This window comes from Zalophus californianus, chromosome 17 (assembly GCF_009762305.2).
Source record: "Zalophus californianus isolate mZalCal1 chromosome 17, mZalCal1.pri.v2, whole genome shotgun sequence".
Lineage (NCBI taxonomy): Eukaryota > Metazoa > Chordata > Mammalia > Carnivora > Otariidae > Zalophus > Zalophus californianus.
This window is the reverse complement of record NC_045611.1, coordinates 58668600-58692931: the sequence shown is the minus strand read 5'-3', so window position 1 is coordinate 58692931 and position 24332 is coordinate 58668600. Positions and strand designations below refer to the sequence as shown.

The 24332-nt window shown below is 51.1% G+C and overlaps 1 long non-coding RNA gene across 5 annotated transcripts in view; it reads right to left on the bottom strand.

Annotated features, from left to right (window-relative positions):
* Window positions 1-4065: 4065 nt before the first annotated feature.
* Window positions 4066-24332, bottom strand: part of LOC113936332 — an 89665-nt gene continuing 69398 nt past the window's right edge. For 4 of the 5 annotated variants that reach the window (XR_004819761.1, XR_003524232.2, XR_003524231.2 and 1 more), the window contains 2 exons: window positions 12894-13039; window positions 4066-4522 (listed from right to left, as the gene is read on the bottom strand). This is a non-coding gene — a long non-coding RNA (uncharacterized LOC113936332). Of the gene's footprint in view, window positions 4523-7039; window positions 7096-12893; window positions 13040-24332 lie in introns of those variants that run through there. The other variant, XR_003524233.1, reaches the window with a different exon arrangement.

Genomic DNA, 24332 nt, shown 5'->3' with positions numbered 1-24332 from the left:
CCTCTGCCTGTGTCCTCACGTGGCGGGGAGAGAGGGCATCTCTCCTGTCTCTTCTTATGAGGGCACTGATCCCACCGGAAGGGCTCCACGCCTGTGACCTAATCACCCCCCAAAGGTCTCACCCCGAATACCGTCACAGTGGGTGGGGGGCACAAACGTGCAGTCCCTAGAAAGCTCCTAGTTCAGGGTCAGTGCTCGGGGAAATGTGAACACTTAACTGTTAGGGTTCTGGATTTCACTGAAGATGAAAAGTGAACTAACTGAGAGTATGTGCCCAGCAAGGGGGTTTATTCTTTCACTGGAGATAAAAACGAGCAGTGGGGGCAAGGCTGCCTCGAGCCTCTTTCATCCTGTAAAGGAAGGCCTACTGTGTGTCAGCTCAGCGTTCCAGTTTCCGGGGCGCTCTGGGCCCCTTCCCCACCCGCCCTTCTCCACTCTGCTGCAGTTTCCATGGCGACAGTCTGAGCCTCCCTCTGTTGCTAAGGGCGATAAGCAATCTGGAGAGGGAGCAGGCCACGGGGTTGACTCATCTCACTGAGACTCCGTGGTGGGCACAGGAGGGATGGGGACAGGGATGCAGAAGGGGCTCAGCTCTGCAACCACCCCCGCACTGGTCCAGGCACATCTTTGGATGCCTTTGAATGGGGTCTGCACAAGAATGAAAACACAAAGGTGAGGGGCTCTGAGAGTCAGGTAGAAATCATGTGTCTCCTGCAGGCTCCCATTCTAACAGCATCATCTGTCCTCAGGATCCATCAGTTCGTCTGTCTGGTAAATACTGATGGAGATTTTCCGGGTGCCAGGCCCTTCTCTAGGGGCAGAGAATAAATGTCAGGCAACCCTGTGCTTTGTTCTCGTGGGAGACACAATCGTCTGTTCCCAAAGTTTGGCCCTTGCCTTAAGAAAGATGTTGAGTATCTTCTAGGAGGCGGGATCATGCTAGACCTCGGGGTAATGGCAGGGAATACGATGAGCCTCCCCTGGTGCAAGGGAGACAGACAATGAACAACACGGTTAACACAACCTCCGAAGTTCACCAGGCCTGTGAACAAAAACAAAGCAGAGAGCTAACTGGAAGGTGCTAACACGGAAGGCAAGGATGGTCTTCGATGCGTGCTAAGGCTGTGGGGCTATCTGAGCAGAAGGCCACATGGTAAACACGAGACTCTCTGGGGGGAGAGAAATCTAGGCAGAGGGAATAGCAGGTCCAGAGGCAAAAACGTACTGTGCGTGTGCAAGGGAGTCCAACGTGGCCCCATCATGCAAGGCCTCATAAAACATGGGGTTTTGTTAACAAGTTGTTAATATTGATCCCCGTGATCTCCTAGGAGCCAGACCCAGGGCCAGGAGCTGGGTTTACACGGATGCATCAAAAGTGACACGCTCCCTGCCTTCGCGGAGCTCACAGTTATTCGGGGATCCTGATATTAATCAGGTCATCAAAAAACAGATGCCTTTCAAGAATATCGAGTTCGCATTTAGTGCCTTCGCTCGGCCTGTGGTGTCTGCTTGTGCGGGGCGCCCACAGGCAAATATCAACCCTATAAGGCGGATATATTATCATCCCAAATTTAGCCATGAGGGGATGGAGGCGCGGAGAGGTTGGACAATCTGGAACATTCTGCCACTAGCCGGGGGCAGGGCTGGGGTTTGAACGGAAGCCATGTGGCTTCCGGACCCATGATTTCACCTGGTAGGGGTGCTCCTTGCAACCATGTTCTAGTCCCAGGTCTACAGGGCAGGTACACAGACAGCTGGCTCGACCCCAGGGTTGGAAGACGATGTGCTAACTTGGCAGGGGGACGCCACTGCTGAAGAAAGTGACTGGGGGGAGGGATACCGGTGTCGGAAGAGAAACAGTCTGTGATGGGTGGACGCGTCATCTTTAGGGAAAATTCTCCAAAGGAAGCCTGCCATGGCTAGTCCACCAACCACCTTTTGTCAAATTATAGCTTATAAGATGCTGGACTGTGTGTTCAGTGCTGTTACTATTGTCTTATGAGGTAGGACCAATTAATATTCCGATTTTACCCATAAGTTCGACTAGCCACGTCTCAGAGAGATGGAAACACCTGCCCAAAACCTACATTTTTTCATATTTATTTTTTAAATTGGGGTGAAACGCACGTAACATAAAAGTTGCTGTCTTGACCACTTCAGGCGTGCAGTTCAGTGGAGTTAAGCACCATCACCACCATCCGTCCGTAGAACTCTCTTCATCTTGCAAAACTGAAATTGTGTCCCTGTTGCCGCTCCCCCCAGCCCGGGGCACCCACCATCCTGCGGGCTGTCTCTCTGACTCTGACCACTCCAAGTACCTCCTATAAGGGGACTCCTACAGTACTTGGCTTTTTGTGACTGTCTTATTTCACAATCACCATGTCCTCCGGTTCATCCACACTGTGGCATGTGCCAGAACCTCCTCCCTCCTTTTGGAGGCTGAACGATACCCCACTGTGGGCATACACCCCGTTTTACTTATCCATCTCCTGTCAGTGGACATTGGGCTGCTCCCACCTTGGGCTACTGTGAATAAGGCTGCACGAACATCAGTGTACACGTATGTCTTTGAGGCCCTGCTTTCAGTTCTTTGGGCAATGTCCCTAGAGGCAAAGTTGCTGGATCCTAATTCCACGCTTGGTTTTTTTGAGGAACCGCCAGACTGCTTTCCACACCAGTTGCACCATTTTGTGTTCCCATCAGCAGTGCATGGGGGAAGGACCCATATTTTTAGTTATTCACAAATAATGAATGAGAAACTAGCGAATTCCAGGCTGGGATTTTGAACATACACTCGGTTTAATACCAGATTCCAGAATATTCCATCCTCTGAGGTTCTCTCTGCTGATTTTCAGCTACTGACACCTCCTCAGCCCAGCAACAGTTTCCATGGTAACAGACTGAGTTTGTCTGGGTTGCTAAGGAACCAAAGAGCCCTGAGGAGGGACAGGCTGGAGCTCCAGTGTGCAGCCAGCCTCGGTGAGGGATGGGGAGGCTGGGGGGCCCTCATCAGCGGTTCATGCACATCCTCTGTGCTTGTCCTTCGACAGCATCTTTGTGCAAGGGCACAAAGTCGGCTCTGAGTCTCGCAGGATCTAGAAAGCCCCACATCTTCATACCAGAAGTGGCTGGGGACCCAAACATTCAGTGTCCTCACCATATTCTCCTCCCTTTTACTTATACACTCAACAAACATGTATTGAGAGCCTGCTCTGGTAAGTCAATGTGCCAGACCCTGGGACCACCGTGATGAAAAAGACACAGATACAATGTTAATGGACAGCAGAATGTGCTGCCCCCAAAATATGTCACTTTGGGATGTGGGTTATTTTTTGCTGCAGGCCCTTGGAAAAGAGCAAATGCAGGGAGGGGTTTTCTCTGGGCCCCTCAGCCACCTACAGTACAGGTCCTCAACGTCATGACAGGAGCTCAACGTCATCAGTCCCTCCGGGGAGTTTCATCCCCCCGGAAAGACTGGCTCTTGTCACAGAAGGGTGACCAGAAGCAGACACCACACCCAGACAGACCGTCACAAACCATCACACCTCCTTTCCCAAAAATCATTTACTCTCCCCAAAAAGGCCCACATCCCTTGTCCCTCTCCCTATTGGGACGGTATGCAAGCCTGCATCCTAGGCCACCTCTGGGAATTACTTTTTGCCTGGGCGTCTCCCATGTATACGTGAGAGGTACATATTAATAACTTGTTTTATGCTTGTTAATCTGTCCTTCATTACAGGGATCTCAGCCAATAACTCAGAAGGGTAGAGAGAAAATTATCTTTCCTTGCTGCAATGTTTTTGTTTGTTTTGTTTTGTTTTTTTCTACAAAAGCCTGCTTGGAGATGCTTCCATTCGATAGTTTATCCTACAGATGTTCACTGTAGGTCCACCCTGTGCTAGGCTATGTTAGCAAGAAGAGAAAGAAACACGACCCTTCCTGGAGATGGCAGTTATGGGGTGGGGTCATCCTTAGTCAAGTAGCCAGTGCCTCAGCAGTCCCTCACAGACCTTATTTTTTTATTAAAATGCATCCTTGGAATGTTCTACAGCTTGATTGTGGTGTTGGTTACCCAGGTGCCTACATTCATCAAAACCCATTAATTACATGCTTACGCTGACAACAGGTGCCGTTTGTCGTATGTACATTACACACCGATAAGTTGATTTAAAAAAAAAAATGCATTTTGGGGCAGGGTCAGAATTTTACTATTTGGGTCTCTGTGGACTCCTAAGAAATCCCAAGAGTCAAAAAAAAAAAAAAAAAGCCGCTGATAGAAGCAGCATCTTCTGACCACTCCTCCGCGGACTGGTGAGGAGCCCTTTGGCTCTAGGGACGGACTCCTATGCATCGTACCTGCCCCAGGATGACTTCGGGGAGACGGGGGCTCGGTGAGTCAGATGAAGAAGATGAGTGGAAATCAGTCGGTTTGCATATGGCAGGCTGTTATTCTCCTTCGGAATTGGGTCGCTGGGGAAGGCTGTCTCTCCTCTAAGTCCCACCCCCCAGATACCAAAACATCCTAAGACACCGGAAGGTAAAAACCATAATTAATGGGTCAATGGGCAAGCAGGCGGGTGGGTAAGCGGATGGACGGATGAGTTCAAATGCCAGCTATATAGGTTTCCACCCCCAAAATGGGAAGAAAATTGCAAGTACAAGTAGAAATGAGGTATGTGACACCCCTCCCCCAGCACAGGGTGACTCCTTGAGGCCCAGGTATTCCTTCATTCAGAACATTTATTAAGTTCCTGCTGTATGCTGGGCCACGATTACTAGATCACACACGATCTTTAGCCACGTTCTGGAACATTCCAGGTTCTCCGGATCCCTTCTCCGTCCCCTCCTCCCCACTGCCCCCGTGTTCATGGCAACAGCCTCAGCCAATCACCACTGAAGGAGGAGAAGCGGGCTTGCCAACTTCCAGCCAGGGTCCCCAGGGGTGGGAGAAGTAGCACAAACTCGGGAGGCTGCCCACCACAACGTAAAGGGGGTCAAGTGTGTGGGATGGGACAGAAGCCATACCCTCCCAGAGCTTCATCTAGTGGGAGGCACAGGAAGAGAGTCGGCGTGAGAAACGTCAGGACCCAAGCAAAGGTGGAGGGCGGGAAGAGGGAAGGGCGTGGGGGAGGGGAGTGGAGGGGGAAGACCCCGCTGAAGTAGTGTCTGAGCAGGCCGAACTAAGAGAGCAGGCGGAGGCTGGGAGCCCAAGTGAGGACCCTCTTCCCGGCTTGCCCATGATCCCCTTCGGGCTGTGTCCTTGCTCCGTGGGGGAGAGTGCCCCGGGGTCTCCTCCTTGCTCCGTGGGGGAGAGAGTGCCCTGGGGTCTCCTCCTTGCTCCGTGGGGGACAGTGCCCTGGGGTCTCCTCCTTGCTCCGTGGGGGACTGTGCCCTGGGGTCTCCTCCTTGCTCCGTGGGGGAGAGAGTGCCCTGGGGTCTCCTCCTTGCTCCGTGGGGGAGAGTGCCCTGGGGTCTCCTCCTTGCTCCGTGGGGGAGAGTGCCCTGGGGTCTCCTCCTCTTCTTCCAAACGCCACTAATCCCATCCTGGTGACCTCATCTAAACCTAATCACCCCCTCAAAGCCCACGTCCCAATACCAGCACACTTGGGGGGTTAGGGCTTCAACAGAAGTTTTGGGGAGGATGCAATTCAGCCCATATGGGTACCTTGGGGGGACCAGGAAAATTCAGTCCTGAATTTCATTTGGGAGTCGTCCTCACCTGCCAACACAAATATGAAGCAGAATGCAAATGAAAAGGCAGCTTCATCCTAAGCCTCAAAGGATCTCCACAAAGGCAGTGACCTGCACGTGAAGAAGGAAGCCACCATATATGTGACAGGGCCACGCAGCAGAAAACAACAGGGCGCCCGCGGATGAGCAGGGACCTCAGCCTTCGGCCTCAGGGAACTGGATTCTACCAACAACTGCATGGTGTTGGAAAAGGACCTCGAGACCCAGAAGGGAAAATGGCCCAGCCTGCGAGACCCCTGCCCCCCGCCCTCGCCCCAGCAAGCCCAGATAATACAGGGAGTTTCAAATGGCTCAGTTCCTGATGGTTTGTTACGCAGCGGCGGACACTGGATCCCTCAGCTGACTGAATGGGTGGACGGTACCTTTAAAAAGAGGCGCTCTCTTGGCCCACAGTTAGGCGCCCTGTTAAGTAAACTCACTGAATCAGTGAGCCAAGACCTGTGCCTGATTAGAATTCCAGTAGCGCAAAACCTGTCTTCAGAAGTCCACATGCTAAAGAGGAAAGCCATTGTGATTTCTTTTCTTTTCCAAAGACTTTTACTTCAGGAAAAGTAACTGGAGAGAGTCTGCCTTAAAATGAGAATCTGTTTCACAAGCTCCATACACAAATGGCCTTAAAATGAGAATCTGTTTCACAAGCTCCATACACAAATGGCCAGTGGAGGAGGACCCACGGGAGACACCTGCCTGGACCGGATCTGGCCCTGGGTGGGCACGGTGGCCACTCCCTAGTGAGGAAGTAGGGACAGCAGTCTTACTGGGGACAAAGATCCATATTTTTATTGATTCATTTATAGCCATTTCAGAGCCTGGAAAATTCCAGGCTCCAAGGCTCTTTCTGCTCTTTTGCAGCCCCTCCCTCCCTCCCTGTGCTGCGGTTTCCATGGCAACAGCCAAAGCCCGCTCCTGATGGTGAGGGCTCCTGGGAAAATGAGCTGCTGACGCCCCACCAGCCAGGGCGCCTTGGAGGGGAGGAGACCCTTAAAGGCGCAGACATCTCACCAACACTCCATGTGCATTTAAAAAAGGATTTATGGTGGTAAAGCATACATGTGACTCAGCAGACATGTGACCCCCCCCACACCCAACGTGGGGCTCGAACTCACGACTCGAGATCGAGCCTTGCATGCCGTACCAACTGAGCCAGCCAGGCGCCCCCAGTGTTCATTAGTTCAATTATTTGTTTGCTGGCTCACTCCCTCAACACTATTTTTTGAGTGTCCACAGTCTGCTAGGCACTGGAAGGTGAATGATGCACAAGAACAGATCCAGTCTCTGCTTTCGTGGAGCTCTACCTGTCTGTACTTGAGTTTCCTCATCTGTAAAATAGGCACGACACAGATTCTGCCCCCATAGGGGTCAGCAAAGACTAGGTTACTCATATTTGTAAAGCGATAGGACACAGCCTGGTGCATGTGAACCATCATCTGGCCTGGCCCTGTGCTGGCCACGGTGGAAGGAGTGGACCCTCCCCTCCGGAGTACAGCCGGGGTGTGAATGCGCGAGCAGGACACCTGTCTCAGGACCCATCCGTGCAAGGCGGGACCACGGCGTCCATCTCAGCTTTCCCTCCCATGCTCCCCACGCAACCATCACAGAGTCCTGACAAGACGGGCTCTGGAACATCTCCAGAAGCCGACCTGGCTCCCACCTCATCGCTGGGCTCGAAACATTGCCACCGCATTTTAGGTGGCCCCAGAATGGCCCGTGCTTTCACTAGGACCATCCCTTGAGGAATTCCCACCACTAACAGGGTGAACACCACATTCTGAATTCCTACCTGGGAGGTGACCTTGTTGCAGGCTAGGGGTTTGTCTTGACCCCGCACCTCAACCCTTGTGCAGTGCCGCCTGTTGTAAGTAATAACAACAACACTAAGAAGTACTAACGTGTGCATGTGTGTGCTGTGACACTTTGTGATCTGACGCCACATGCCCAGGAAGCTCTGCTGCATGGACTGTCTCCAACACATCCACCGACAGGAAATCAACCCTTCTCGACCCACAAAACCTCACGTCCCATGTTTGAACGAGTCTCAGAGAACAAACATGTCCTTGAACCTCCTTCCCCCCTTTCAGCTCTTCGATGCCATGCTCCGTCTCATGAAAAAAGAAATACTGTGAGTTCTCTTGTTTCCAGATGTACACATGGCCTCTTTGCGAGTGTCTGTTTTCAGTTCATACTTCCAAAGTTTGTTGATTTGGGAGTTCAAGGCCCTCTCTGGCCCATGGATAGCACGGCAGTTCCTGGAATCGGCTGTGTGTGTGTGTGTGTGTGTGTGAAGGGGCATCTGTGAGCAGAGACCCAGAAGAAAGCCTCTCTTTCTGCTGTGTTGAAGGGTGGGGTATAGGGCATCCAGCCTCTCAGCCCTCTCCTTCCTTCCTGCACCGAACCTATAAACAGCCAAGTCTTGTACTTGAGGCTGGAGTCTGTGGCCTCCGCCACACGCTCTCACAGAACAGCTACAGTACGCGCTCAGCAAATTCCTGTCAAACAGAATTCCCCAAACAGGTCCCCTCTGTGACTGGAACGTATTTAGAAGAATTTGACTCTGTGCCTGTGGCCTGGGGCTGCATGCGTGCATGTGTGCTGAGCATGTACGCTCCCTGTGGAGACATCTACACTCATGGTGGCCACCTCTGCACCCCTCCTTCCCTGCTCCCTCTCCACCTAACACCAGCCAGGTGCCCAGCACTCTACTCCAAGAAGCTGCTCTTGCCCATCCTAAATCCTATGGCTACATCCGTCTGGGTCCCTCAGCTCACAGAGCTTGACCAACTCACAGGGACACTAACCTCCCTATGGTCTTTGTCTTCCTTTCCCAGGTGTTCCTCTAAGTAGCCAAGGCTCCAGGACTTGGTCCAGGTCCACCTTTCTCATCAGCACTGGTCACCTACGGTTGCTAACAAGTTACCCCAATATTTAGGACCGAAAGCAACAATGCCTATGATCCTGGGAAGCAGGAGCAGCTTAGCTGAGCAGTTCTGGCTCAGAGTCTCTCCTGAGGTTGCTAGTAAGATGCTGACCAGGGCTGCAGTCACCCGAAGGCTTGACTGGGGCCGGATGGTGCATGTTCAAGGTGCTTCCTCACAGTCCTGGCAAGTTATGCTGCCTGGTGGCAGGAAGCCTCAGTTCCTGGCCTAGAGTAGCTCTCTAGAGGAGCGCCTGAGTGCCCACACGACATGGTTTCCCCCAGAGCAAGTGAGCCAGGAGAGAACGAGCAGGAAGCCGCCATGCCTTTCCTAACCCCACCCTGGAAACCACACATGGACAGTTCTGTAATATCCTGCTGGTCACACAGGTCAGCTAGCCGTCTCCTCTGTGGGAGGGGACCACACAGAGGCTCGAGGACCAGGACTCTGAATCACTAGGGCCCACCTCGGCAGCCAGCTTCCACATCCTTTCTGCTCCCTCTGAGCTGCCCTTATCCAGAGCCACGTTCACAAAAACCATCTCCAGCCCTGATTTTCTATTTGAATTCTTGCCTCTGTGACATCTCTCCATGAACGTTAAACTGGTATCTTAAGCTAAAAATCAAAATGAATGCCAAAAATAAAAAGCCATGATGGAAGGATGGAATGCCAAAAGTTTAAATAAAGTCCAGTGTGTGCTGAGCCACATTGGCGTGTAGGGCTAAGGAAAAAATGTGATTTCCTATATATGTGTTGTTGTTTTTTTTAAGATTTATTTATTTTTAAAGATTTTATTTATTTATTTGCCAGAGAGAGAGAGAGAGAGAGAGCACAAGCTGGGGGAGTGGCAGGTAGAGGGAGAGGCAGGCTCCTGCTGAGCAGGGAGCCTGATGCGGGATTCGATCCCAGGACCCTGGGATCATAACCTGAGCCGAAGGCAGATACTTAACCAACTGAGCCACCCAGGCATCCCTATATATTTGTTTTTATGTAAATTTTTAATGGTTGATTTTTTTCCTCTAGAACATTAAACTCATTGAAAAAATATTGTAAAACTGAAAAGTAAATATATTAAAACTTACAACATTATCGTATATCTAAATAGCTTAGTTATACAAAAGAAAAAAATATTTTATTGTAATTTTACTTTCCTGGATTTAATGGAAGCAAATTCATCAATTATATTTTCAAAATCTATTTCTGAAAAAAATTGCCTCTTAAAAATACATTTAAGGGGCGCCTGGGTGGCTGAGTCAGTTAAGCATCTGCCTTTGGCTCAGGTCATGATCCCGGGGTCCTGGGATCGAGTCCCACATCCCTGAGCTGGGAGCCTGCTTCTCCCTCCCCCTCTCCCTCTGCCTCTCCCCTCCGCTCATGTTCTCTCTCTCTCTCAAATCAATCGATCAATCAATCAAATCTTTGGGGGAAAGAAAGAAGTGATAGATATCGTGAGGAGATTTAAAAATATATTTAAAAATACATAAAAGCAGGGCACCTGGCTGGCTAAGTTGGTAGAGCGTGTGACTCTTAATCTTGAGGTCGTGAGTTCAAACCCCATGTTGGGTGTAGAGATTATTTTTAAAAAATTAAATAAACTAAACCCCCTTTAATAAATACATACATAAAATGTTAATATCTGGTTCATCATGAGGGGGTTTTCATTAATGGTTTTTTTTTTAATATTGCATTAAAATGTTGTTTATCTTGAGGACTGAGTGTTGTGTACTGTTACTGATTGCGTTTGCTGAGTGCGGGTCATGCCTTTGTTCATGTAATGCTCACATGAACCCTGAGAGGCAGGTCCTCTTTTTTTCAAATGAAGCAAGTGGCTCAGAGGGTGTTGGGGGCTGTGGTGTGATGGGCTCCATCCAAGGCGGCCTAACTCTGCAATTAGAATGGGATAGGACCACCTATCTCTTCTCCGTGCTTGGGAGCTCGTTGGTAAAGTGGGAAGGTCATGTCACTCACCTTGCAGCTATCTATGTCCTGGGAATGCAACAGAAAGCGCATCACGGTGTGCCTGGCACATGTTAGTTATTGTATAATAATGACAGTAATTGTGATGATGATTATGGTGATGTGTTGGCAATCAGAGGCCCCAGCCAGATTTGAAACTGCTTGATTCTAAAAACACCAGGCTTCTTCATCTCAGTGACTAGCTCCACCATCTAAGACATCTAAGTGCATTTCTTCCTCTCTCTTGGCTACCTCACTAATAGGCGCCCCCGCATCATTTGTGGGCCCAGCCCCCGGCCCAGAGAAGTCACTGAGTATGTATTTGTTCTTCTTGCAGTTTCCTTTCATGTGACTGTTTGATCTCTTTCTCTCAGTGTCCTTGGAGCTGCAAGAAGGTAGTGAGAAGCCTGCTCCCTGCCCTGGTGATCTCCAGTGTCCCGGAGAAAGCCCAACATACAGCAAATGTTCAACTGATTATTGATGATGCTAACAATATTAAAATTTCTAATAGCTAAACTGCAAATCCCACAGTTCTTACCAACGACAAGGCCCTTCTTGATCCACCCCCACCCCCTCCTCTTCCTCACCCTGCCTAATAGCACTTCAACCACTGTGGTCTCACTGCTCTTCCTTGAATGTGCTCGATGTGTTTCTACCCCAGGGCCTTTGCACATATTGTACCCTCTCCCTGGAATGTTCTTTTCCCATGGCTTGCTCCCTGGCTTTATTCATCTCTCTCTTCATTTATCACAACCTGAGAAAGGCCGCCTTCAACTGCTCCATCACTTTGACGCCAGTCACCATCTCGTCCACAAACCCCTTCACTCTTTATCAGAGCACACAAATCATATTTAGTTTGTGGTCTGTCTCCCCCCTCAGAAAGTAAGCAGTACGAGAATTTTCAGGGCAGGTTCTTCCATATCATTGTACCCAGGGTTTCTCAACCTTGGCACTACTGATGTTAGGGCCTGGGTTGGTCCTTGTTGTCAGGGGCTGGTGTCCTGTCTACTGTAGGATGTTTAGCAGCATCCCCACCTCTATGTACTAGATGCTAACAGCACCTGCCCCCTTTGCTTGTGGCAACCAGAATGTTTCCAAATGCCTCCTTGCAGAGGCAAAATTGCCCCCAGTTGAAAAGCACTGTTCTAATCCCATATCCTAGAACAGTAGCTGCCATTACTGCTGGTGTGAAATCCATAGTCTATGAACGAATATTTATAGTAGATAATGCTTGCATTGCGGTGCTCCTGGGAGACTTGACATGTCTAAGGCACTGATTAGGTGACATTCTACAAACGCCCTACGGTACATTTTAATTCCAGGAAAGAACATGCCAGGGCCTCCAGTAGATGACCCGCAGGTCTGAGCCCTCCCCACTCTGGTTAATTTTGTTGTCCACTGCTGTTTGCTGTTCTCCCTGAAGACCTTCACAGGACAAAGGCCACTCTTGCCTGTTGCCATGGGAACCGCAGCTGAGGGTGAGGGGAGAGGGGAGGAGGCTGCAGAATTGTGGAGACACAGAGAGAGAGAGGCTCAGGGCGCCGAAACATCCAGGCTCTAGAGGCAAACGTGAGTTTGAGGACGTCCTCGCACATGTGCCACACAACAGGAGTTTGTGGAAAGAACACAATTCGTTTGCCGCCGCCCCCCCCCAACACACACACTATCTGTTCTGTCTGTGAAGCGAGGAACGTGTCCTCCTTGCGAGGGAAAAATAGAAGTGGTCTGTATTTGATTCTAGGGAGAACTGCACTTGCCTAATCCTCCCTGCTAAGTGAATTTTGGGGAGTGAAACTCAAATAAATAACCAAGTGCTTTCACTAAACGGAGGAAGGCAATGATGCCAGGCGTGCGCGCATGGTGAAAACGTGCGGGCGCTGTGGACCCAGGTGTGAGGAAAAGTTCGTGCCGCGCCCCAAGGGTGCTTCCAGTGAACCATGGAAACTGCGGGTCGTCTCGGGGACCCCAACACCCATGGCGTTAAGTACTCTTCAAAAACGCAAGCTGCTTTGTAGGAAAGCACTTTTTCGTTTTCGCTGCAAGCCACTACATCGCTGGTTTTAATTAATCACGGCCACTTACCATGACCACAAGGTGGGCATTCGCGTGCTTGTGAGTTCTGGAAGCAGAACTGCTGGGTCGTTGGTTGAACATATTTTAAACTTTGCCAAAAATACTGGACAGAGAGGCTGTATCCCACATGTGCCCGCCACCCGCACTAGAAACAGGCCTGCTTCCCCAACCCCCCGTTGACGGCGTGTTGTCTTTGCCTACCTGATGTGCGTCCTGGTTTGGCTCGGCATCCGGTTTGTGGGTCACAAGTGAGACAGGACCTCTGTGACTCTTGCTTGCACACTGGGAGTTTTGCTCTGTGAACACCTTTCCAGATCCTTCGTCCTGTTTTACAGTTTCTTACTGGCCTGAAACACAATTCATACACGTAAGTGACACACATTCCTTTGACTACCACGTCGGCTGCAATGACGTTAACCAGTTGCGTTTTCAGTCTCTCTTAACTTGTGGCTTTCCCCGATACATGTACACATACACTCTTTTTTTAAATTGTGCTAAAATATGTGTAAGAACATAAAATGTACCATCTTAACCATTTTTAAGGATATGGTCCAGTTTAGGTTCATTCACATTGTTGCACAACCGTCCCCACCATCCATCTCCAGGACTTTCCATCTTGCGAAACTGAGACTCTGTCCTCATGAAATGACAACTCCCCTTCCCCCTCCCTCAACCCCTGGCACCACTGTCTACTTTCTCTTCTAAGTACCTCATATAAATGAAACCATAACACTGTCTTTTTGTGACTAGCTTAAACCACTTAGCAAAACATCCTCAAGGTCCATGCATGTTGTGGCACGTGTTAGGATTTCCTTCCTTTCATTTTTAAGATTTATTTGAGGGGGGAGGGGCAGAGGGAGAGAGAGAGAGAGAGAGAGAGAGAGAGAGAGAGAGAGAGAGAGAGAGAGAGAGAGAATCTCAAGCAGACTCCATGCTGAGCACAGAGCCCAATGTGGGGCTTGATCCCAGGACCCTGAGATCATGACCTGAGCCGAAATCAAGACTCGGACGCCTAACCGACTGAGCCACCCAGGCGCCCCTCCTTTCTTTTTAAGCTGAATAGTATTCCCTTGTGCGGACAGACCACATTTTGTCCATCTATTCATTCACTGACGGACACTTGGGTTGCTTCCACAGTTTGGCTCCTGTGAATAATGCCTCTCTGAACACGGGTGTACAAACACCTCTTTAAGACCCTGCTTTCAGTCCTTTTGAGTGTGTACCCAGAAGAGCAATTGCTGGGTCATAGGGTAGCTCTATCTGTAACTGTTTGAGGAACCACCACACTGTTTTCCAGAGTGGCTGCACCAGCTTGCACGCCCACCAATGGTGCACAAGGGTTCCTGCTTCTCCACATCCTCCCCAATACTTGATACCTGCTGGGTTTTGTTTGTTTTTAATAGTAACCATCCTGGTGGGAGAGGCGGCATCCCACTGGTTTTATGCGGTCAGCTTTATGCATCTTTGTGCTTGCGCTTGTGTGCTTTGGGGACCCATTTGTGCACCCTTCCCCCTCAGAGATGGCAAGAACGCCGACATGCCGAGTCTCATACTGAGCAGAGGAAAGGCCGGTGTACTCTACGCCCAAGAGAAACCGTGTCCCTCAACGAGGTGCTGGCACCAGCTGCTCACCGCGGAGTCTGAGCCAGAATTAAACTGAAAAGATGGTTCATATGGGAGAGGAGTTTGTCCGGAGTTTCATGGCCCTCTGGACAAGGCTCGAAGAATGTCAACATTCAGTCCGCATGCCAGATAAATCAACCGACCTCAGAATTTTCCCTGATTAATGAACCGAGTGCCAGACTGGAGTCCAAGCTCTCTATGTATTGCCTTCTAACTCAGGAAGGGAAAGGCTTTCTCGGAAACAGTAAAACGTAGCCAGTGTTCTGGAGACATTCATTCCCAAACATGTTTAAGACTAGCTGTCTGTTCTGTAGAGGCCATCCCTGGAGCCAGCTGCAGAGGAGTTTCTCTCCACTTTTCTGGCGTGAAAATCCTGACTCTAATTTTCTCCTGGCTTTAGTTCCAGTGCTAGGTGACTTTCCTGGGACTCCGCAGGAAGTCAAGCATTTCGAGCCCGCTTCTAAAATCCTGTGTTACATTGAATTAAAGTAAAAATCGATGGGAGTGATTATAATAACAGAGTTGTATGTGTAAAATGCTCGGGATGTAGTAAGTGAGAAGTCTTTATGATTCTGTGGCCTTTGTTCATGTGTTTGTAAATTCACGTACAGAAACAGATTGAAAAAGAATCTCTGTTTAATGTCTTTCTCCACCTCCTCCGAGTAAGGACTCCCCTTATTTGTCGTCAAGGCATGCAGGTTAGTGGGATGGCAGAGAACACCTTCTGGACAGTGAACGTTCATTCCCAGGGGCCACAGGGGACCCTCGAGTCTGGGGGCAGCAGTGACTGTGTCTTCCCCAGACCAGTCTGCGGCCGGCCTCCACGAGTCTGCCTCCAGAACCTCCACAGGGATCTAAAGCCTTCCTGCTTCTCCGAAGATCTACCTGCCGCCCCCCCCCGCCCCCCGTGCCGCTCTCAACGGCTGGTGTCGTGCTCGCTTCTGTCACTGCCAAGAATGCTGCCTGTTACACTAGTGTCTCCTTGATCTGGTGTCCAAACTTCTGGTGTGGGGAGGTGATAGGACCACGGCTTGCCCAGACCTTGCCTGAAGTAGCAAAGGATGTCCCTTCTCTGGGAGGGTGCAGCCTCACAGCTCCATGCCCAGCTTGGTGGGGCAGGATGGTTTGGATTTCAACCCTTTTACCAGCTGCCTTGATTATCATCCTTGTGCAGTGAACAGCCTGCACAACTCTACACTGAAGCCCCATGGCCTGCCTACTCATTTTCCAATCTTTAGGTAGGAAAGGAAAGTCCTCCTACTCCTACTGAACATGTGCCACTTGTGTTTATTGAGCACCTACTGTATGCAAACCTAAACTTGCATGTGAAATTTAATCCCAGACACGTCTGTGAGTCAAGGTGTTCTTTTGGCCCCATTTTTCTTATAAGCCCCGTCAGAGCTGATAAACAATATTATGTATATTTATACTTACAATGGCTAATTAATAAAACCCAAAGTGCTGTCCAGGGCCTAACAGGGTTCTCTTAACCAGACAAGGAAACTGAAGCTCGAAGAGATGATGGAGACGGCATGACGGATTGGAACCAGTGCCCCCATATTTAACCGCAATGCGGAGCAGCCTTCCTGTCCTCTCTGCCTCAGGGACCTCACCTGTAAAACGGGGAGCGGTAGCAACTGTCTTTCAGTGCTGTGAGGTGACTGGAAGGCACATGGCACATGCAGCTCACACAGCCCAGGGGACTCAGCCACTTGGGCGAAATGTGTCCTTGTGACTAATATCACCATCACCATTGCCACCTTTGACCCCTTCCCAACCCTGGCATTCACAGCCCCGCCCACGAGGCACCCACCCCAGACCCGAGACCCCAAACCCGTGCCGAAATGCCTCTCTCCGCGTCCCTTTCCCAGAGGCAGGACCTGGCACCAGGGTGGTCACCAAGTAAACCATTCGTCCTCCTGATGTCACCTCCGTGTGTTTGTCAGCGTGATTCCTCTCCCTCCCACGGACTCCGAGCCACGTGGACGCCTCCATCCTTGTGTCACTGAGGGATAGACGCACTTAATACAGATAACACTCTCTACATTAATACTTACAGGGGCTAATTAATACAATCCAAAGTGCCTTCCATCGTGACCTGACCATCCTCCAACGCTGACTTCACCTCTTACGTTCTGTTATCTCCCGCTGCTGGGGGGCTGCTGCCTTCCTAGGATGTCCCAACAAGCCCCCAGACAGCCTGGGCCTCTCTTCCCCACATTCCTATGCACTCCCTTCCCTTACACATCTGCTCAATTCCTATCCTCTCCTGGGCCCTCTCCCCAGCCTCTGTCTGAGCTCTTTCTCTTCACTGCTGTAATCACGGTGCTGTGTTCTGGGTTCTCCTGTCCACTGTCTGCGGCCCCACTAGAAGAGAAGCCCCAGAAGCAGGGGGTTTCCACTGTCTGGTTTCTGCCACGTCTGCCCCCCTGCTCTGTCAGCCGGTACGTGGCTGGGGGGCCTCGGTACCTATTTGTCTGATGATTAAATGCCTGTTTCAGAGGAACAGATGTCTCGGATATTAGGGTCTCAGGGTGGAGACTGCTTGTTTTTCTCCCCATTGCATCCCTGGCTTCACGAAAAGAGTGGGGCTTAATCAATATGTAGAATGAGTCAGTGAGTATTGAAAGGCTAAGACCAACATCCCTGCTTCTTGTGGGAGGTTTGCGAGTTCTTATAAGGCCTGCTGGGACCCAAAGAGCCGACTTTGTGTTCCTACTCACTGACCCCCATCTAATGACGTGCATGAATGTGCACAAAGGATGGGCCCCGACCAGCAGTGGGGGAGGGGCTGCAGGTGTGAGACTCCACCCCCCCCCCCGCCCCCACCTAGCCTGGGTCTCTGTCAGGGGGCACCTCATCATCTGTTTTCTCTCAAGAGCTGTCACCTGACTGAGCCGCAGAGGCGGGCTCAGGCCGTTGCCATGGAAACCGCAGCGGGCTCCTGGAAGGAGAGGGGAGGGGGCCAGAGAGGGAGAGCCTCAGGAGTACTGGAAATTTCCAGCTCTGGAGTCAGACTGTGCTGGGATCAAAATGTCTGGCTACCCCAAAGCAGGTGCTTACTAAAAGTCTGTTGCAAAAGTAAAGGCCTTGGCACCCCCTTTCCGTGTCTCTGAACCAAGAGTATTTTCTCCTCACTGCTGTGTGTTCCCAGGAGAACCACACACACACAGGCAGCCCTCCTCACCGACATGAATTGCGTTCCCCGAATCCAAAATAATGCCAGCTAAAAGTGGCGAGCAGAGAGACAGGAGAGAAATAACCTCGGGGAATTCTGAGGGCAACAGAGAACATGAAGCAGGGAGCTGAGAGGGACGGGGTGGAGGTCTTACGTCGACGACTCATTCTGCAGCTCATGTCCATTCCCTCTTGCTTGAAAAATGTCCATCCTGTTCCACTGTCTGAACAGACCTCAGTGAACGTGCACACTGCTTGTTGGGGGACATTTAGGTTGGTATCCATTTCTCTTCTTTGCTACGCTGGTTCTCCGGTGCACAGAGCAGTACCCGGCACAGAGTTTGAATAAACATACATCCGTGTGAGAGTTTCTTGCAGGGCATGGATCTCAAACTGGGTTTTCTGAGTGGTAGGGAAATGCACCTCACCAGCTTTTCTAGATATTGTCACACTGCTCCCCGAAATGGTCTTGGACTTCTATTCTGTCTTCGTCACCTGCAGAAATGGACGCCCTCTGAGAACAGACACATTGTGTTTTTCATCTCTGCCGTGTCCTCACCTCGGTCTGGGATGGAGTGTCTGGCACATGGCGGGTGAATAAATGGACAAGTAAACGGGTTATATTTGCTCAAATTTGGGTAACTGATGCCTATACAAGTTTCTAGTCCAGCTTTTGTTGATTTAACATAAAATCCTAACATTAAATATCCTTCAAAACACAGTTTCTTGATCAGGAGAAGAATTCGTGTCTTTGGGCTGTAAAATCCTGCAGCAAGAGGGCACTTCACATCCCGGTGCGCACATTCTATGCACTTGTCCCTTGGACCGCCTCGACCTCGGTGTGGCTGTGGGTGTTTTTGTGAATGTCTGCAGGGCCGAGGCTCCCAGAGGTGGGTTTGCCAGGTCAAGGAGCATACGCATTTTATAAGCTGAGGCCCACTGCTAAAAGAACTTGCCAGAAAGGTTATAGCAAGCTGCCTTCTCAACACCAGCCCAAAGGTATCCATTTTCCACACAACTGCCAACTCTGCTGGACGATGTTTTCATCTCTGTCCCTCTGACAATGGGAAAAATGGCTTGCCAGTTTGCTTTTCGCATCCAGGGTTCTGCTGTTGTTGTTGCTGTTTTTGAGTACAAAGAGGTTGGAATATCGTTTTGTATTTTTTGATCATTTCAATTTTATTTTTTATTTTAATTTTTAAAAAATATTTTATTTATTTATTTGTCAGAAAGGGAGCACAAGCAGGGGGAGTAACAGGCTCCCCTATGAGGGACTCGATCCCAGGACCCTGAGATCACCACCTGAGCCAAAGGCAGACGCTTAACCGACTGAGCCGCCCAGGTGTCCCTCAGTTTTCTTCTTTAAAGCCTTCCTGTCCATATACGTAATTTGAGGCTCATTTCTGCCCCCCTCATATTTTAAATTCATCTGTCACAAACACAACTGGCAGATAAAAAATATAATTTCTTTGATCTTCATTAGGTTGCAAGGTAGTTTCACCTATTTTGTCTCTTTGCTTAACTTTTTTTTTTCCTTCTGTACCTCCTTTTTCAGCTCTTGTCTTTTCTTCTTAAGGCAGTGAAAGTTCTAGAGTTGTCTTTCCTGAGCTCTTCTCCATCCAAATATGAAAACATTCACCCAAGCTTTCTATGCTGAGCAGAAAGCTGAGCGCCACCGGCTTTCTCCCTGTCCCCTGTGGTCCTCCTTTCTCCTACTCAGACGAGTCTAGGATCCCCGATATCCGACCAACCACCCGTCCATCCGAGGAAGGAAGCTTAATGCTATGACACCACGTTAAACGAACAAAGGCACCAGAATCCCGATTGTGAGCTGAACAGAATCCACTTATTTGTTCACATTCTGAAAATGTTTGGAGACCCTCCTACGGGCCAGGCAGACAGTAGGGAACCCAAATACATATGTTGGTTCAACATCTCCCCCCGCCACTGGACTACATGCTCGCCGAGGGCAGGGAGTTTGGTGTGCTTTCTTCCTCAGGCACCCCCTCTGCCTTGCGTGACCCTGGCCCGCAGTGGTTCCTCCATCAGCGTCTGCTGAATGACTCTAAGAGAACCTCCTTGGAAGGAACAGACGCCCCTCACAGCTTAGCTCTCCGGGCCAAGAGCATGCCTTTCCTTGTAACCCTGGCTCCCAGGACAGTCGACCCATATTTGTCGAATAAATGAATAAACGAATGAACAAGGAGAAGAAACCATAATGCTGATGTTACTGGTGCGTTAAAGACACGTGTGATTTCTGACCGGGGCCTGGGAGGCCCTCACAGTGGGTTTTGTGATCTTTTGCTGAGCTCCCACTCAAGGATGTATTTCAAGGGGCACGAGAGTCCGGCTCAGACCACTGCTGCAAGACTGTGGGCCTGAACCCCCAGCTGCCCTCCCCTCCTAGAGCAATTACCTGGTCTGCAGAAGGAGGTGGGCTCAGCTGTTGCCATGGCAACTGCAACTGGGGGAGGGGAGAGGAAAGAGACTGGAAGTCGTCCCCCCCTCATATCAGGGTGTGTGTGTGTGTTGCAGGGGGTGTTCCCAGTGCTGGTGAGCGCACCTTAGTGTGTGATACAAGTTCACTGACAGAAGGATTGTTCCCCGCCCCAGTCCACGAGCAGTGCTCCTGGTGAATTGAATTGTTACAGGAACTTGAGATACTAAGGCAACCTGCTTGCCTGTTCTCTGTCAACAGACACTTAACTTGTTTCCCTTTCCCTTTTTTTTTTTTCCGCCACAAAGAATACGAGAACGGCCCCCATCCCTAGCACGGTGCCTGGCACACACACGGTGTTGCCTACACATTGCAGTGGGCAGTCCTTGTGGGGATCGGGGGAGCCCCCCTGTCCAGGGCACACACTGGAAGCAGAATTGCTGGGCTCAGGGCAGCTTCCTCAACCCAGCGTGGCTGACATTTGGGGCCAGTTATTCTTTTTTTGGCAGGGGGGGAGGCTGTCCTGTGCATTTTAGGATATGCAACATCACCCCTGGTCTATTCACTAGATGCTGGGAGCACCTGCCTCACCGCCTGCCCGTTGTAACAACCAAACATGGTTGTATTCGTTGCCAAATATCCTCCTGGGTGGGAGAAGCAAAGATTGTCCCCTGGATTACAACAGCCCCTGTTGCTGTGTGCAGCCTCCCTGTCGAGTGAGGACCCAGTTCCCAAATGGGGGGGATCGCTGGGTCGAAGGGTGTTCAGACTGATGGTGAAAATGTGGATCAGAAAGGCAGCACAAGACCACACCTCACAGGGGCCACAGATGAACCCGTGTCTCCAGCCACACTCTCGCACGCTCCCCGTACTTCCATCTAGCATGGAAAGTGGTGCCTCACTTTGACTTCCACGTCCACTCTGCCAGATGGGAGAGGTGGAGTATCTCTCCGTACTTACTGATAATTCGAATTTTCTCTTCCACGCACAGCTTCTTGCCAGCCCTCTGCTTGCTCTTTCTTTCTGGTCTTCAACTTCGGTCTTCTGGACACGTCTGCACCCTTTGTATACGAACCGTGAGGTTTGGACCGTGCCGCCTCTGTTTTTGCCAGCTTCTTGCTCCCCTTTCCTTGGCACCTGAGGGTCCTGTCTGGATGAAACCATGTTCGCCCATGTTCTCTATTCTGTGTGTTGGTTGTTGCTTCTTCACCCAGATGCTTCACACTGGGTGGTCACTAAACAGTCGCCCCCTTTTTGCCTGAGTGGACAGCGCCCAGCTCGGGTGGCCACAGAAGGCGTTTGGGGCTCAGCGCTACAGAAAGGAGGGCTCCAGTGGCTAAGTCTCGCCGTCGCTCGGGGTGTGGACAGCAGGCCGCCAAAGATCAGGCCTCGAGCAGCGGGAAGATGGCAGATGAGTTCACATGCGCACAGACGGTGAGTCCTGCCTCGGAGACAGATGATGTGGGATTGTCTGGATGGGCAGCAGAACCAAACCCAAGCACGTTCACACTCCAGAAGGAGAAGACGCCAACAGCGGAAGGTCAGCCTGGCCAGAGGGTGCCAAGGGCAGGGTGTAGAATGCTTTCCTCACTGAGAAGCCGTCTTGGGAAGGGGTGGGCTCAGCCCTGACTTCTCTGAGCAGAGCCTGGGCCTGGCCAGTGGGGTGACCGGCACTCCTGGTATGCCTGGGGCTGCTAGACCGTTGTTAGAAATGCAAGAATAACGGGTGCCACCAGACCTACTCAGCTCCCCAGGTGATTTGAAAGCAAGGAAAAATTTGAGAAGTGCTGCTTTAGGAGGCAGAGCTGCGGACAGAGGAGACTGGTGGGAACAAGGCTGGCCTGGCGGCATCCAACCTCACCAAGCAGCTCTCAGCATCCTGGGTCCCCCACCCTCACCAGCAGCAGCAGGACAGAGGGACCTGGAGCTGCCCCACCCCTCTCCTGGCCGTATTAACCAGGCCTTCCACTGTATGTTTCTGACGCTGTGACCTCTCCGGGCCTTGCTGACCCTGGAGGGACTGCCCCTCGAGGGACAGCTAATTCCGAGAGACAGGAAACCAGCGGAGCGTGCCTCTTGTGTGCACGCCAGCCAATCCAGAGCCCACCCCCACCTGCTCCGGGGGGCCTCACCCTCTGGGCCGCTGTCCACCTGCCCTCGGCCCCCCAGGGCCAGGTGCCCAACAACCAGGGGCAGCCCCTGCACCCCACCGCTCGCGGAGACGATCCAAGAGAGCCGACCCCAAGCCTGCTTACTCGGCCTTGCCTGCTCCTTCCCACAGAAGCCACGGCCCAGGCTCTTGCTGCGGGTTCCCCTCGCTCCCTCTGCCTCCTGGCCGAGGCGCTGCTTCCCTGTGTGGCCCCTGCCTGACTGGGTGTGCCCTCTCCTCTGGAGAATGGTGAGTAGCCACTGATGTTTTCAGAGGCAGTCATCTCCTGATCTGTGTTGACCTGGCCACGCCTAAGTCATAATGAAGCCCGTATTTTAAAATACTTGGTCACGGTGGGGTTGGGCAGGAACCCTGGGCACAGGGCCTTGGAGGCACCCTTTCCAGGCACAGAGATCTACCAATCCCCAAGTCATGTCGGTTCTGCCTCAAAACGCTCCGTGTTTCGTTACTGACCATCTTTCTCATTTCCTGCAGTAACCTCCTCCTTGTTCTTCTTCCTTCCCCAAGTAAAAATGGCCCTGTCCCTCCCTGATTCACGCTCCAGTTGCTCTGGGGATGAAAGCCCCTCTCCATACTGAGCCCCACAGCTGGACGCATCAGAGCTATCCCAGAGGAGGCCTGGCGGGAGGCAGGCTGCTGGGGAGAAGGGGGTCCAGGACTTCTCCAGTGGGTTGGTTTGCAAAGTTCTAAACCCTAAAGCACCAGGCTCTGCACTGCCTGCATGCCAGTGTGTGAGCGTGGAGAGGTGGGTGCACGTGTGTTACCACGTACGATGTGTCAGAGCACAAATTAACACACGGACATTCTTCACGTGGCCTGAGTGTGTGCGGTGAGCATCGCAGAGCTCAGATGGCAAGTGTTCATTGAGCGTTTACTACGTACCTGGCCTGTGACCCTTCCCACAAATGTGGGAACCACGAAGCAATTATCAAATGTCTTCGAGGTGCCATTCTTTCCTTTCTTCTGGATTACAACTTTGGAACAGTTACAAGAGACATGGTTGCAAAAGAAACTATGTTTCTGCTTTAGAAATGGATCCCTCCAGCACCATGTCCACAAGGCATCTTTCAGAAGGAAATTCTCTAGATCAGGGACCGTTCCAGGGTGGGGTCTGAACGAGGCTTCATCTGGGCCCCAGGATAACTTCTAAGAGCTTCACCCGGGGAGGAGGGCCCCCATCACTCTTCCACCCAAGCGTCCCCCGCCGGAGTCCCGGATGGCTAGCTCAGCCTCCTCCTCCGCTCCCTCCACCATGGACTCTGCATCTCAGCCAGGGTGTGGTTTCTGACAGGCAGGGAGTCAGTACTGTATGGAGTTCATACCGCATCCGCTTTGGTCTTCCCATGAATCCAACACAACCGGTAGATTTTTAATGAATGCAGCCGAAGTGCCCAGAGACACAGACCGAGGGGAACTCACAGCGTGTCTGTGAGATAAAATGACTGGAAACAAGACTATAAGACACAGGAATGGCGCATAAAAATGAGAACTTCGCACTGTTTTAATTAAAAGATAAAAACAAATTTCTTTCCCTTTGAAAACGCAATCAAAATTCTGGAGAAATATTTTATATCATGGGACATCGTCACGAGGGAAAAAAATTGGATGACAAGCTGCAGAAACACAGTCCTGATCTCGAGTAAACACTGACAGGCTTATCTGTGCAGCGAGCACAGAGAAACAGAAATGCAGCCTCCAAAAAACAGGCACCACGGCGGAGCTGCCTGATTTGGGATAAAATTCAGAGACACAGCAAATCTCGAGGACCCTTCCAGCACTGACTCGTAGCTCAACCTGTGGAAATCTCCCCAGGGAGTGAATGGGGCACACGGAGGCCGATCTGAGCGCAGGTTGGCCATGCCGCTGTTGTCTGGGAGAGAGAAATGTTAGGACAATGTTCTCCCTTCCCAGAGGCAGTCGAGGGTCCCCCCCACCCAGTCCTGGAGGTCTCTACCCAGCTGTGTGGAACCCCTCACATTTCCAAATCCTCCCCTTTCTCAGGGAGGGAGGCCGCCAGCTCCCTGATGCAGAAACGGTGTATGTTCAAGAATCGTCAGAGTTCTACCAGAGAAATAACCGGTAGTGTTACAAGCCGAATTGTGTCCCCCCCACCAAATTCACAAGATGACGTCCCAGTCCCCAGCACCTCCGAGTGTGAGTGTACTTGCACACAGGGCCTTTAAAGAAGTAATTAAGGTAAACCAAGGTTGTCAGGGTGGGCCCTAATCCAGTG